Here is a 16,251-nt window from a genome sequence, read left to right as displayed (position 1 = left end):
CTGGGAAGAATTGGCTCTTTATACTCTTCATACAACTTGAAAATAGTATTTCAACATTTCTGACCAGATTACAACTTAACCACTGACAACACCAATTATTCCAATATAGTATCTTCTGTGAGGGATATATACTGCAGGAAAAGATCTCCTTATTTTTATACATATAAATAATCACATATGAAAAATGTGTGCATGTACAGGCATAAAAAAAGGCAAGAAAGAGGTACCTGTGTATAATTCTTGGGCTTCCTTCTTAGTGTCCTACCCTTCAGCTATCATATGGAGATATATTTGTTCTCTTAAAATAACCCAAGCATTGTCAGACAGTGCTGAGTGTCACCTGCTATGATGTTGCTTGTTTCAAGCAAGGAAGCCTGTAATGCAGAATTAGGTAGAGCTCATGAGAATTGAATGGATTGGTTGGCCACTTCCATAGTATTATAATTGTAATAAGACCTACAGTACACTACCTGCTATCAATCAAATGTCTGACAACCGGTTTATTAAACAGAAACCTCTGCTTCTAGGGGTCAAAAGACAATTAATTATTAAAAAGAAACAAGTAGAGCACCTGAGGCTTCCAAGATTGTGATTAAGAAAAATTCGTGGTTTTTTTTTTTTTTAAAAAAAAAAAGGCATTTTCGTATTCCGAGGGAGTTTTTTTCCTATTCATTCCTCTCTCCTCACATGATTAATCTTCAAAAACTCTTCTGCCTCTTTTCTTCACTTCTATTTGCTATCACTCATCTTCTATTTTCTTTTTAATAACATTTCAGTGTGCGTACTCTTCCAGTGTATCACAAATTCTTCTGCTATTTTTCAGCTTTTCTTAAGTTGGAGATGTTTTAAAACGTTAAGAACTAATAAAGAGGAAAAATAAAGTTTAACTCATCCAGTTGTATGCAATTCATCACACACTGTACATGGTTCAGCATCAAATATTGCAGAGAAGGAAAGAAATAAAAATTCAGTTCAATAATTTTACATATAGAGAAGTGACATGGAGATTACCATATTTACTTCACAAAGTACACAACACAGCCTTTCCTGACATGAGCCATGTTTTGGCCGCATACACAAAGCATTTTATTTTTGGTGCTGGACGTCAGCAGGGCTCACTAACTCCTTCTCTGTCATGTTCTCATGCACTCTGCCTCTGACACCAGTGTCAATGACCAAAAAGGAAAGTTTGATATAAAGGCCCTTCTTGAATGACAGTCAGTGAAGTGAGTATCTCGTTTCTTTATGCAGAGTATTATTTGCTAGATCTGAAAATCCTGGATGACTTTGAGACCAGAAGGGTAAATAAGAAATAGCCACCAACTTCCCAGTGAAACACACAGGGATCAGCCGGTCACTGCAATCCCTCCCTTTTTTCTTTTTCTTCCCCTTTGCTACTTTGTGATCTGGGCAACAGCATAAGCTAACACCTAGGTCTTAAGTGTCACAGTGAAAGAGTTGTACCCCCTAGTCAGGAAAAGCCCCAATTCACACCTGAGCCTGCCCGCTGCAGCAAACACATACACCTGCCCAGGTACCGCTGCCCTCTGCACCAGGAGATCGGGTGAGATTAATTAATAGACAGCACACTATTAAGTTCATTTTCTTCTATCCTACAACTAGAGATTTATGTCATTTTCAACTATTGTATACAGTGGTTTTACAGCAGTAAAATCACTGCAAAATAAGTGTCACGCAGGAGGATTACAAGTTAAAGGCAAAGTTTTAACAGAAGGGATGAAAAAAGTTCCTTCAGCTGCAGACCAGTACGCTGTACCCGGGGCAGCACTGGCATTTGTTGGAACATATTGAAAATTTATATGTGGCAGATGGACAAACTCATCCATGTTTAAGGACACATGAGAACTAACTTGTACTAGCCAGGACTATCCCACAGTTTGAGAGATGAGAACAGCCTTAAAAAAAAAAAAAAGTTAACTCCTTTGCAACAGTCCATTTTCTTCAGTCCTAATTGTTATCACTCTGGTGAATCACGGACATCATTACTGTTTCTGAAAGGAAGGTAAACCACAGACCTAAATGCTGGGTAACTTCTCTGACCCTACTCATAAATCCAAGTGTCTAAAAGTCATGATTTAAAAAATTATCCCAACAAATCATGTAACTTAAAGCAATGGAAATAAATTTGCAATGAACAAGTTAAACTCGCATGTAAATGAGCTCCTATTATGGAAAGAATACCTCCAAGAATTCAGGACTCGCAAACTTTTAGCATATTTTCTACATTCAGTGAAATAGGTTGTAAAGCGGCCTTAGTATCAGACAGTGCTCTGCTACGTAGCATCTCACAGTAAGCTGGGAGGTTAATTAAGGAGATTTGTAAAGAGAAAAATATGATGCTCATATTGTAAAAGGGGAAAAGGTGATTGTCATAAAACCCAAACCATAAGGAGTGATGGAATGAAAAAAAGAGCCACTACTTTAATTACTTGCAGTCTGAAAGTTCAGCCTGAAGATAGGATGAAAACCTTACACAATGCCTTCCTGCCTACAAAAGGAATTGTTTATCTGACATTTGGTTAACAATTCCTGATGTCTGTCATTAATAACATAACTAACAGTACACTAACACATACATCCTACCAGAGACTGAAAATAAGAATTATCCTCCCACCTTCAATTCATGCTAAGCACCACTGAAACAGCATTTGTTTCCAGACTATACTGTAAAGACAATATAGCCCCATTAGCTGTGTGAACCCGCCCTGCCATGAAGGTTTGGTTAATCAGGCTCAATGTGATCAGAGCAGTGATTTCACAAAGTATCAGACCAAACTGGCATGGAATATTGTTTTGTGAAGGCAAGATGAAAGGTGGAAACTGAATCAAAAGCACAAGGGAAAATATAAGCATTTGAGAAATCAGCAGATACTAACCTTAGCAAAGTATTTTAGTTGAAAAGTGAAACCTGTATACGAGAGCTGCTTATCCATATCACAGCGTTTCCTTCAATACTTGACAAGAAGCTTAGAGAGAAATAGGACTGATTTCCTCTTAATCTCTAAGTGGCACAAGTTCAGGATTATTTCTGTCTAAATATACTCCTCAATTACTAATCATAGAGAGACGAGAATTGGGAAAAAATTCCACTTAATATACAAAATACAGACAGGAAAATCCCCTTGCCCAACATTCTTCACTAAAGGAGACTGAAATGTCAAACCATTTCTGACATGGAGTCAAACATTCAATAGTTTAAAAAAAAATACATGAAAAAAAGCCCAGGAGTTCCAGCACAGGAATAACCAAACAAATCCCACCCCACCATGCAAAACAAATGAGAGTTCACATGCTGCCCTGTTTATTTTACTCATAACAGTGATTAATTTCTTGTTTATGTAGTAATCTTTTATGTGGCTTACAGGTCTTGCTAACAGCCTCTTCCCACAGCATTTACTGTAAACTGACTATAGGTCTGGCCCTGAGAGCACAACCAGTCACCCACTGGACAAGACCTGTGCTCTAAGCAGGTGGCTGAGGGTGCTGCCGGGGAAGCAACAATTAACACATTTCACTGGAGAACTGGCTTCATGTCACCACACTGCAATAACAGCTGCAAGAGGACCAAGGCAAGAAGGTGGGCAGTGCAGCAGCCCACCAGCCAAAGCTCTGCAGAGAGAGCCCTCGGGGACTGCTCTGCCTTACAAGCCTCTATCGCTGTATCACAGATGGACAGGAAGAACTGTCCAGCCCAACTGGGCCCCAAATTTTCCCCCATTCATAGAATCACAGAATCATTTTGGTTGGAAAAGATCTTTAAGATCATAGAGTCCAACCATTAACGAAGCACTGCCAAGTCCACCACTAAACCATGTCACAAGTGCCACATCTACATGTCTTTCAAATACCTCCAGGGATGGTGACTGAACTACTTCCCTGGGCAGAGGGATCCAATGTGTGATAACCCTCTTGGTGAAGAAATATTTTCTAATATCCAATTTAAACTCCCCCTGGCACAACTTGAGGCCATTTCCTCTCATCCTGTTGCTTGTTACTGGGCAAAGAGACAGATACCCACCTCACTACAACCTCCTTTCAGGTTCTGGAAGAAAGCAATAAGGCCTCCCCCTCAGCCTCCTTTTCTCCAGACTAAACAACCCCAGTTCCCTCAGCCACTCCTCATAGGACTTGTGCTGTAGACCCTTCACCAGCTTCGTTGCCCTTCTCTGGACACATTCAGATGACACTTGGTATCTCTCTCAAATGCCACTCTCATGCTGAGTTAAGCAATCCACGTATTTATACAGGCAAAAGAATACATTAAGAATATGAGGAACAGAAACATGTAGGTTTCCTAATTATGCACTGTGTGGCATTGCTTCATTCAATACAAAGATTTATAAATGCTATAATAAATGTCTAAAAACTGACCAGCTCTGAGCTCTAAGTGGTTAAGATAAGAAAACACTTCTTGAATAAATTCAGAATTTGGGGATTTTTCTCCCCACAGAATCAAAACTAGCCTACTTTCTGGGATAAGGTATGACTACAATCCATTTGCAGCTATCTATACATACCTGGGATAAGGTATGACTACAATCCATTGGCTTCAAACTGGTTAGAAATGCCAGCAAACACAGGTCAGTATTCACTGTCAGCTGCAAAACCTGCCTAAGAAGCTGGGTGATGGTTAACCATATAGTTAACTCATATGCTCAACCAGTCTGCACTTATCCTGCCCTCAGTACTAAAGAGCTTTCAAGCTCGTACAGAGCTGCTGTGTACCTCTACCAGCAGGACAGAGGGGCTCCTCGCAGTAAAATTCACCAGCTACTTACTCAGCAAGATCATCAGTAACTGATTTTGCATGAAATAAAGAGATTAAATCGATAGCTCTACATTTCCTTCCAGGCCTATATTCTAGTATTTCTACAACTATTTGAAGGCACCGATTTGGCTATTAAAAAACATTAATAATTAAATCAGATAAACTGACATGAAGCATCCTTTTCTACAAAGACAAAAATAAGAGAAAAGCTCCATCCTTCTGCCCAGACATCCTTTTCTTGCTATTCCTCATGGAGTATCTCCAAGAATTTCTACTCATCAAGTTTCCTGTGATCCACATAATGGAATTTCTCTCAGAAGGTATTTCACTGTCTGATTATTAGTATTTTTCTTTATTAGCTAACATTTAATCAGATTTGAGTTAACCTAACACGTTTGGATGCTTCCTATTCAGGCATTCAGATAAAGATGAATGTAAAAGCTTTCGCTGTATTCAAGAGCCATGAAAAATCAGGTATTTGGGATCTCTCTTTTTCTCCATTGTTTACCAAGCAGAGTAATAAGGCTTCTTTACTTACATGACCATGACTATATCCTGAGTCTATAGGATGATTTAGTTTATGAATTAATCAACTTGCATCATGTAGTGGAAATTTAGTATTTTTCCAGCAGATCACAAAGTTCAGTACTTCAAAAAAATACCATTATACTATGTAACTGCACAGTTCTGAGCACAGAAAACTGTGCTAAAATATAATCATAACTGTTCAATATTGCCACCTAGAATGTCTGAGTGCTCATTAGGTCTGCATGTTTTAAGTAATACATTATGCAGGTAAATGATACAAACAAGTCCAGTGATAGATATTTTGGAGGAAAAAAGTGATCATTCTAGATCTAGAGAATTTATGATGGAATTAAAAGCGAGAAAGATGTCATAAACTTAAAAAAATCACCACCTCTGACACCATTTTTCTTTTTAATTACGAGGATACTGAGGATATCTCAGAGAGATTAAAAGGGAAAGATGTCTCTTTTTTCCCCAGTTCTTCTAATTTGCACATTCGACAGTAAATAGGTATTCACTGCTTTTCCATGAATAGCCAGTTCTGGATATTTCTTTCAACTGACACAGGACTTAGATATAGTTTAAGTACTTAAATGTTCTTTAATGTCTGCCTTTTTAAATGAAGTAAAATTAAAATTTACTTTAATTCAACTTCAAGTTAACTGGATAGTAACTTCTTGAAGTATAAATTGTTCTGTCCAGAAGTACAGACAAGTTAAATTCAGAAACACTTTATTTTTCTGCTGATCTGCTTACTTTCTCCTCTAACAAAGCCCCTTAGACTCTCAGCATAGGACAATTACTGGCTACTGTTAGGAAGCAGCTTAGCCCAAAGCAATGATGATGAAATAATATAATAAACTTTCTAGTTTCCAGAAACAAACCTATAAGCTCAGGATTGTTTAAACTAATTTCCTTTTAATCAAGGAAATTGCCAAGAAAGTCAACTGAAGCATCTTGAAAGATGCAGCCTTTTGTAAATCTTCTGACAGAAATGTTTCTGACTTCTCCATTCAAACTATCTCCACATGAGCGCCAGATTAAATTATGTACCCTGCGCGGGGCAGGTGGCTGTGCTAGGTAGCTGCCTCCTCAGTGAAGAGTTAGAGGCTCCTCCAAAAAGCAATTCAGAGTACCAAAATGACTCCCTCTCTTCATCTGTGGAGGAAGCTGAAGTAACTCAAGGCTGAGCAAAAGAGGACAGAATTTTGTCTAGATGCCCTTTCCCCTTGTTGTCCTTCTCTGAGACATGCCCAAACCACTGGCAAAACAACAAAAAAAACCAAACTGTACCCTGCCTTCAGTCTGCTAACTCACCCTCTGAACTCACTGCTGGGAAATCACAACTAACACCGAAATTTACTTTTGGAAACAATATTCAGATGTTTTAAGGTAAAGCGAAAAATTACTGTGCTGAAATTTCACAGGGATGTTGCCATACAGGAAAGGGAGGGAAAAAAGGAAAGAGTGAGAAAGTGCACATGCATACTGTAGTCTACTTTGGACTCCAGTCTGGTGACTCAGCTCAGATGTTAAACATCAGCTCAGATTACAAAACCACCACATAATTTAGACTGGCTGAAAATCTTCCCTAAGGGAAAAAACATATAGTTCAGCATAAACATATATTTTTAAAGAACAGTCTATGCAGGACATTATTTGGCCAGAGAATAGCTCAGTTAATTCAGAGTGTAACAGAACATCTATTTTAGACATTTTCAATGCACTTTTGTACAGTTCATTTGTAAACTCAGTCTTAAAGACTTCTGCGTCTAGCTCGAAACAAATGTCACTCTCATATTACCTTAGCTGCTTGAGTAAGGCTTACATCTTCCATCCCACCAACTGCAACTCCCTTACATCAGGCAGAAGCTACTGCTCAAGCCCATTATGAAGACCAGCAGTCTGAAGGGTTCTGCATAGTTCTGACAGGTCTACACAACCTTCCCAGTGGCCCATCAGGCACTGCTGTGCTTTCAGTACAACTTTAATGTATTAATGCTCACACAAAAGCTTCAGAATGGAGCTAGCCAGTACACAGAAGACCAGGCCAGTGGTCAAAAGAGTAAACGGTCATAAATATGTATCCAGAGACTAGTGTAGACATACATACACACATGTATATGTGGCGTCCCTACAGTTATACCAGTTTTAGAATGTACTTACTGACATACTACATTGTCAGTGTAGACAAATGTCTCATGTCCCTGCACTGCTATCCCCACAGCTAAGAGTAAGCAAGCCCTAAAACATTTCAAGCTAACTCAGCCAGGTGAACTACAGTGTTCAACACCAAGAGCTTGGATAACCTGTTTGAATTTGCACTGAAGAGATTATGGAGGTTCATACAATCCTTTCTGCTGCGGCTGCCAGGCTGTGAGATCTGGCTGGCCTGCAGATGTATCTTAGTATTGCTCTGCAGATATACAAGAGGATATCTATTGCCTAAAACTCATCCCTGTCTTTCACCAAAGTAGCAATATAAGAACTGCACATAAATTTAAGTCAAATGTACCAGATACACTCTTATCCTTTAGACAATTCACATGAAGAAGCAAAACTTGACTGGAAATTTTAGCATAATTTCATAGCCAAGAGGCTATGCTGCATATGCATTACACAGCCCCTCAACCTCTTCCTGGAGTGACAACTACTTTAATCAAGTTCATTTATTTCAGTAATCTTGCCTGTAGCACCATGCCTCCAAGGGGTTGGTGTTCACAAATGAGGTAGAAACTGGAGGTACAGACACGTAGCCATTAAACCCAGCATATCATGAAACTATGGCCTTGGATAATTTTTGATACAATATTACTCTATATAAACTTTAAAATCAGAATCTCCACTGCCAGATGTTTGATCTTCAGTGTTCATGACACTGATATATATGGTGCTAGTTGCTGTCGATGGGTTGTCCTGAAGAATTTCCCTTTAAGTACTGATGCAGTTGCTCCCGTTTAGCCTTTTGATGTCAGGTCACACAATCCATCTAAAATATAGCCCCCTTCAAATGTCTGTGCCAGAAAGACAGAATATAGTCTCTGCGAGAAACTACTTTGTCACAGGATGGGAAAATGTGAATGTAATTATTCTTTGAATAAACTGCTCATAAAATATGCTCATACTTACATACGTGAAAACCTGCAAGAACATACTAATGACAAGACAACTGGGTAGCCCATTTAAGTCTCTTGAAACTCCCTCCTGTCTTTAGGGCTTCCAGAACATCAGCAGCACGATCCAAAGTTCCCCACTTACATGTCTTCTCCCAAGGCTTTTTCACAACAAGGGACAGTAAAGACCAAAATACAGAACTTTTACAGAAAAGAACAATGTAGCATTTGTCTGTCCAGGAAAGTAAATAAACGTGTAACCAGAAGAAAGAGTGCAACACCAAAAAGGCTGACAAACAGCAAAGAAAAGATGTGTTCTTTTGAAAAAAAGAAAGGAAAACTGCCAGGCCAAAAAAGCCACAACTCAAAAAGCCATAACTCAAAAAGCCATGTATAAAATAGTGCACTTCACAGAAGAAGCAGTACAAATATTTACTATCAGAGTAGTTCTGCAGCTTCAGTCCAAGTCTCTGCAATCTGTACCATTTCAGATACTATTCAATGAGAGTCACATCCATAAGTGACAGCTTTATTTTCACAATACTCAACAGAGCCTGATTTAAGTATTTATTCAGCAGTTATTAAAAGCTAGTATATATACTATGCAATAAGAATTTTTTTTTTCCCCCGATTTTAAACTGGAAAGCCATGCGATACAGATGGAAATCCCTGAAATATACAATGAGTATGAATGAACATTCATTGTTCCACCCATCCAAGTCAAAATCCAGTACAACCATTCCCATTATCAAGCCTGGACAAGCTCAGTTTTCTAGCCTGTAAAATTGATTTCGCTCACTGAAATGGTATCAAACCACCACAGAAGAGGTACATCTCTCACACTAAGATAGATTCCCATGTTATCAGGAAACACAGGAATGCTCTGTTCCTCTCAAAGCAGCACACCACTTCAATTCATCATGTTGTTTATTCATTTTTGTCACAAAGGGGATACTATCAACTTGAAAAATGGCATTTCTTTGTGTAAAACATATATTCACTGACTTCAAATTCAAGAATTCCCTAACTGAAACATGCTAGCAGACTAAAATATGCTAGCAGACTAAAAGAAAAATTTTAAAAAAAAAAAAAAAAAAAAAAAGTGCTCACCAGTCTGTAGATAAGGGATTTCCCTGATTCTCCATTTTTCAAAAGTTCTAGCCTGGTATAACTGACTAGTAAGTGAGGGTGAAATATGTCTTAAAACCAAACAAATCAAAACAAAAAAACCCCAACTCAGTTGGTCTCCTCTAAAGAGCAAAGTACAATTAAAAACAAAACCAACCCACCAAAGCTTGTGTTCCTAAGTCTTATAAATAAACTGCAGATACAATCAGTCAATCAGGAAAACAGGAAACAACTATTTTTAAAAACTGACAAATTTTGCTGGAGTGAATGTAACCATCCATCATTATACATTCAAATTTCTGTCCTCTTGCCCCTTTTACCCTTCTGGTATTTCAATTAGGAACATTTTACCAGTTATAATCCCCCTCCTCCCCAAAAGACTGCATTTCCATAAATATTTGAGGAGACTCTTTGGCTGAAATAAAATGTCAGAACATTTCTGCTTGCCTAAAGTTTAACAGAGCTTTTTGCCTGATAATATACTAAGCAATCAGCTACCAAAGACGTCCCTGAAATTAGCAGGAGTAGTAGAACTGTTAGGTCAGCTCAAAGGCAATGCCTTCTGCCTGCTGACGGTGCAAGGTATGTCCTTAAGGAGGAGGTACCATTAGCAAAAACCATATCAATACTATCACATTTTGCATAACAGCATTCCTAGATTCACTAGGAATTTTTTTAATCAGCTTTTCTTCAATTCCCAGTCTTCGTAACACTTCAAAACCATAAGAACTTGGAGCTAAAAGGCAAAAATTAAGCCACATACTCATACTTTTTTGCACAGAACTTAGAGCATTACCACAGTAACACACTGCTAAAATGCAGTGCTGATTCAGTATAGTTACAAATATAGTTACAGAGTTCAAATTAAAGTTACAGCGAATCACATAACTATGAATGTAATCTTTGCAGAAACTAGAGCTGTTAAGCACTAAAGATTTCCTCCTCCAGAAAACTTACTTCCTCTACACTCTTTTAAAAAACTGTTCCTCTATAACCTGCAAAAAAAGAGCCCAGAATAAGAAAAGTAGCTATTTGTCTATATTCTGTTTGTCTGTATTATACACAGATGCTGATCTTCAGCTTCAGTAAATCCAAGTAGAAAGTCAGTAGGGCTGGGCTGTATACCAAGGTGTTGAAGAGATACTGCCCTCTGTACTTAGGAGACACATCACTTCTAATACTCAACACACTTTGGCTCTAAAACAAACCAGGTCTGTTGGTTGTCTTTTACAACTTAGAAAACAACAACATACAAACATTTCCAAGTCTAATAATTTGTTTTAAAGAAATGCAAATTGCAATTTTATATCCTGCTTCAGATTTTCCCCAGAAACTTAATGTAGCTCAGAATTTCATATTTGAATACTGTGACAGAATTCTTATGCACCGCTTCACTATTTTATTTAAAACACTATTTAAATAATTTTAAGTGAACATTTTAGCTGGCTAATTCAAGAAACAGAGTACTTCATCATTTTAGTAAAAATACGTCAGATTGTTATCTAGTTACTCTCTTCTGGACAAATGCTCTTCCACAACTGCGTGAGTCAGATGAATTAACTTATATCACGAGGTTATTAACAGAAGATGCCTTCATTTGTTATGATGTAGCAAGAACATCAGTAGGACACTTAGGCACACTCCACGCCATACAAAGTCCCTGTCTGCTTAATGCTGAACAGCTGCAGTGCAACTGCTGAAGCTGTCAGAGGTGAGGACCACAGCTCTGTGGAAACACAGCCTACTTCAGGGAACAAGCTAAAAGCACAGACACATACACTAAATTTCAAAGAGAGAAATAGAATGGAAAAGGGAAATGGATAGAAAAAGCTTTCCCTTATTTAACAGTTTACTGATTTACAGTTTACAATCCATAATCCCACTCAAGTGAAGAGAAAAATAGTTCAGAGCCCTAAGGAACTCCACTAATGACAAAAATGATGCTCCTGCGGTAACTTGCATACACCACCTTCACCTGCAAGCATACCCAAAACACATTTGTCTGTGTCTGGTCTGTGTTCTCTATGTGAGAAAATCACTGGAACTAGAATGCAGACCACTAGGGAGTTCGAGATATCAAAGCTATCACTGCCCATGCTTCCCTGCCTTGTGAGTACACATCACAATTCATTACTTAGTTCAGCGGTCACACACTGTAATTTTTTTTCTTGCAGGATTACTGCTGCATTTACTGCTTTCCTCAGTTTCTGCACTAAATGAAGCAGAAATCCTTCGGAATCTAAATGAACAATAAATGAAAAGACAACAACGTGAAGTGGGCTATATAAAGATGAGGCCTATTATGAATTAATACTTTTACTGTTAAATATGCATGAGTTTTTCATAAGTAGAACTAAAAATAGAGACATGTATCACAGGATTTCTCCAGGCTGTACAGTTTTCATTCATCTTCATCCTGCAAAGAAATGGGCCATCTAAAAGGACTCTCACTGTATATTTTTACACTGTTGTCATTTGCCCTAATTCATCGTTGCACAAAAAAAAAAAAAAAAAAAAAAAAAGCCTCTAGGATCTGGGCATAAAGGATTCTGAAGACCTCTACCCTCTGCCATAAGGTTTGAAGGAATTTGTAGCAAATTGTGCGGGTTTTCATAGTCCGCTCACCCATTTACCAACAGGCACACATCTCTCAGCAGCCTAGTCCCCATCCCCACTTCGTGTATTTAGAAAGAACCCATTTGAACAAAGACTCCTGCATGAGATAACTAACAGCAGCAGATATAACCGCTAGACTTAAATAAAACTGAAATAACTATTTAAATCTTTATGTCTTTATCTTAATATTTCATTTTAAAAATACACATATTCTCCTCATTCCTTCATCATCCCACCAAGGAAAGAAGTCAAAATTAAGCCAAACATAACAAAACCAAATATTTTGATTTTAACATTCATTTCTAACATCATGTCACGTTATAGATATAAATGAACAAAAGATTTTAATAAAGATTGTGCTAATTCTGGCTGAGAGTAAGTGCATTCTGGAACGCAGCACAATTCTATATAAATCCACCCCAGGGCATAGGTGCTACAGCACCAGGAAACGGAAGAAGATTGAAATCAGTGTTTATAAATACAGCCAAGAAATCCTAGCATACATACCACCAAATACATAAACAGAAGTTAAGACAATCTCATCTGGAGGTCTAAAATTCCTACACTTATTTATGTTGAGGCATTTTTTATTATTTTTTAAGACATTTTGTTATGTGTACTCATGCTTTTGAAACGACCTCAGTGTATTTAAATCGAATATTGAGTTAGTAGTTACTAATGCTGTGTGGCAAAAGGAAACTAAACCAGAAATCATAGCCCACTGCATTCTAATGGCATCTTAAATTACTCTGAAATCTATGTTATAAAAATAATTCTGGTTTGATTTTGAATTTTCTCTATTTCTCAATGTTTAACAACAAAAAGTAATTTAATCCATGTCAGAGATATTCCTAATTAGGAAAAAAAAAAAAAAAAGGCAAACAACCCACAACAAACTCCACCAGCTTACAGCAGGGCTAACGTTCAGGTTTCTATGGATAAACATGCAGTTTTAAATAACAGTTTATCAAAACAAAACTACCACTATTACCTGTTACCATTTTCATCTTTTTTCTGGGGTTCAGTACAAAAGGCGCAGTAACATGAAAGGGATTTTCACCGGAATGCCCTTGGCTTAGTCTTTGTGAAGACAATTTAGAATTTGAGGTTTTCCTAAACCTAAAACTACCAATTCAGAGTAAAACTGGCATGACTTCCTGGAAGCTCAAAATATTATGGGCAAAGCACACTTTTTCCCTCCTAGAGCTTCATCCTAGTAAACACTGAAGATTTACATTTGATTTTCTTATGACACATTCTAGTCGCAGTGATCAGACACACAGATCTTTTCCGAAAATGTTTCAGAAACAATCAGTGTTTTACCACAGAGGTAGAAATACACAGAACCAGAAAAAAGCTCACAACACTGACATCTTGCATTATTTTGGTGCCGTTACTATTTACAGGTGCATTTTGGGCTTCAAACAAACATCACTCCCCTGATCATTCAGGATCCAGGATTTTGGGAGATGGAGCTGGGGGGCGTGTGGGTGTGGTTTGTTGTTCGGGTTTTTTTTAATTGCAAAGTTTAGGATATTTCAGATGGTACAACATTAGGCCCATCTGTTGTTCTTTTTTTCTGTCCTCATCCAGAATATGTTGTCTCTCAATAACTGATTTATCTACAATGGCAAGACAAGATTCTTTCCTTCCCCTAACACCATTAAGCCCTTCCGAGTGTCTTGAGAAGAGTCTGTTGCAGCATGATCCACAAACAACACATTTCCTCCAACAGTTCAGCCCTAAAAATCCAGTTTGCTCTACAGCAGCTATCTCACTGTCTCTGTGCACCCTCTGAATACAGAGTTTTAACAACACTGTTATTAATCTTGCACCAAGCACAAGAATTCCTCCTGTCCCTACCCTCTGGGCACTACCTTGCAGTGACGGCGACGACAGCAGGAAAGGCAACCAACCACATATTCCAAGTTTGTAGTCTGGCATCCCTTTCCAAAAGGTGAAAGACATCAAAAGCTCTATCTAGACATTTCGTGTAAAAGAAGCATTCACCACTTTGTTATATACAGGCAAAGTTTTCTTAATACACTTGCTTAAGGGGCACGCCCCTCCCGGTCTCCCTCCCACCAGTAACTGAGAACAGCATAACAGAATAATAGTGTTGTTTCTCTGCTCCTCTGAAAAGTACTCCAGTGTTTCATATCTTCTCATAAAAATGAACAGGAAAAGATACAGCTACATATACCTGTGAAAATCAGGGACTAACAGGGATGTTGACTGACTTTAGCTGATCATTCGGGTAGCGATGATGACAGCTACAGCACAGTGACAACAGAGGAAGAAAGAACTTCTTTTCTGAGAACTGTTTTGCAGACCTCAGGCAGAACCTGGCCCCAGAGAATGACAAAGTCAGATTCATCTAGGAGGTTTCCATTATGCATTAATAAATGTTATTTATTCATTTATTTTAAAGCATGAACAGGAATTTGGAGAAAGAGTGCCTTCTTCCCCTCAAAAAAAAAAAAAAGAAAAAAAAAAAAGCTGGCAGCCAGATGGCAAGCTCACACTGGGACTGTACAGTGGGGGAGTGAGCAGCTTATTATCATTCAGTATTGCCTGTACAAGTCTCCTGCTTCTTAACATCCAAAGAATAGTACGATATCCTTTGGTTTAACCTAGAAAAAAAAACCCACAACTGAAAATAGCTATATGCAACTTGACAAAAACCTAACGACATAAAAGAAAAGAAAGGAAGAAGGGGGGGCAGAACAGACAGACAGACACGGATGTAATAAGTAACATGTTGTGCTTTGTTCATTAAACCTGTATGGGAGGGTATAGATGAAAGATTTATGTGCTCACAAGAAGGCTTGATAGCTCAACTGAAGGACATTCGGCAAAGTAAACAAGACCCGTGGCTGAAGGGGTTGAATAATCACATTCTTGCATAAGTTCACCCACAGGGCAACGAGGAAGACCCTCAGCCTTCATCCTTACGACCACCAGGAGGTAGAAAAAGACCCCCTAGCAACAGAAGGAGTATGCGCAGAGTATCGCCCTGATTGCGACATCACCCTGATTGTGACGTCGCGAATACAGAAAATGAGACTGTATATAAATGTGCTTACACGAGGCGGGAAGTTGCGAGCCGTTGGCGGAGTGCAGACTCCCCGGCCGCCCAGCGCTGCCTTTGCTCTTGTTCGCTTGCTAATATAATAAAATTCGCATTGGATTTTGACACTTTAAATTGTCTGTGTCTCTACCTATCACAACGGACACCAACCCTATCCTGGTTGGGTGGGTTTTTTCCTGTTAATGGAAATGTCCCTGCATTTTCCCTGCATTTGGACACTAACTTCACAGAGTGACCTTCCCAAAAAAGTAAGATGCAATGCAGCTTTCTGGTTAGATAATGCCACTGCCTCTGTGTCAGGCCTCCACTTGTGCCAAATCGTCACAGCCAACCTCTGTTGTAGGTTATTACTAAGCAGAATTAAAGAGAAATCACTAGAAAAAAAATACCTGCACACTGATCTGGGTCTGTTTAGCCTGAAGAAGAGATTGAGAGGGGACCTTATCATTGCTTACAAGTAGCTAAAAGGACAGGGCCAGGCTCTTTTCAGTGGCGCCCAGCGACAAGACAAGGGACAACGGGCAGAAACAGGACATTCCACCTGAACATAAGGAAAAACTTCTTTATTCTGAGGGTGACAGAGCACTGGAAAAGGCTGCCCAGGGAGGTTGTGTAGTCTGCTTCTCTGGAGATATTCAAAACCCACCTGGATATGATCCTGTGTGACCTGCTGTAGGTGAACCTGCTTTAGCAGGGGGTTGGACTAGATGATCTCCAGAGGTCCCTTCCAACCCCTGCCATTCTGTGATTCTGTGATTTGACTTCACAGTTTGCCAAAACGATGACATTATTAAAGACACATGAATTAAGTCTCCTGTCAACACTGCTGGTTAGCTGGTGGTTTTCTATGTAGTTTGATTTTTTTTTTTTAAATCATTTGTCTAATTAATGATGTGACTATATGATTACCATCAAATTACTAATTATTACCACTAAATTGCTTCCTCCCTGTGATGTAATTACAGTAGCTCAATAATAAAAATGTC

Source organism: Leptosomus discolor, chromosome 5 (assembly GCF_034619465.1).
Source record: "Leptosomus discolor isolate bLepDis1 chromosome 5, bLepDis1.hap2, whole genome shotgun sequence".
In the NCBI taxonomy this organism is placed as follows: Eukaryota; Metazoa; Chordata; class Aves; order Leptosomiformes; family Leptosomidae; genus Leptosomus; species Leptosomus discolor.
Note: the sequence above shows the minus strand (reverse complement) of the source record.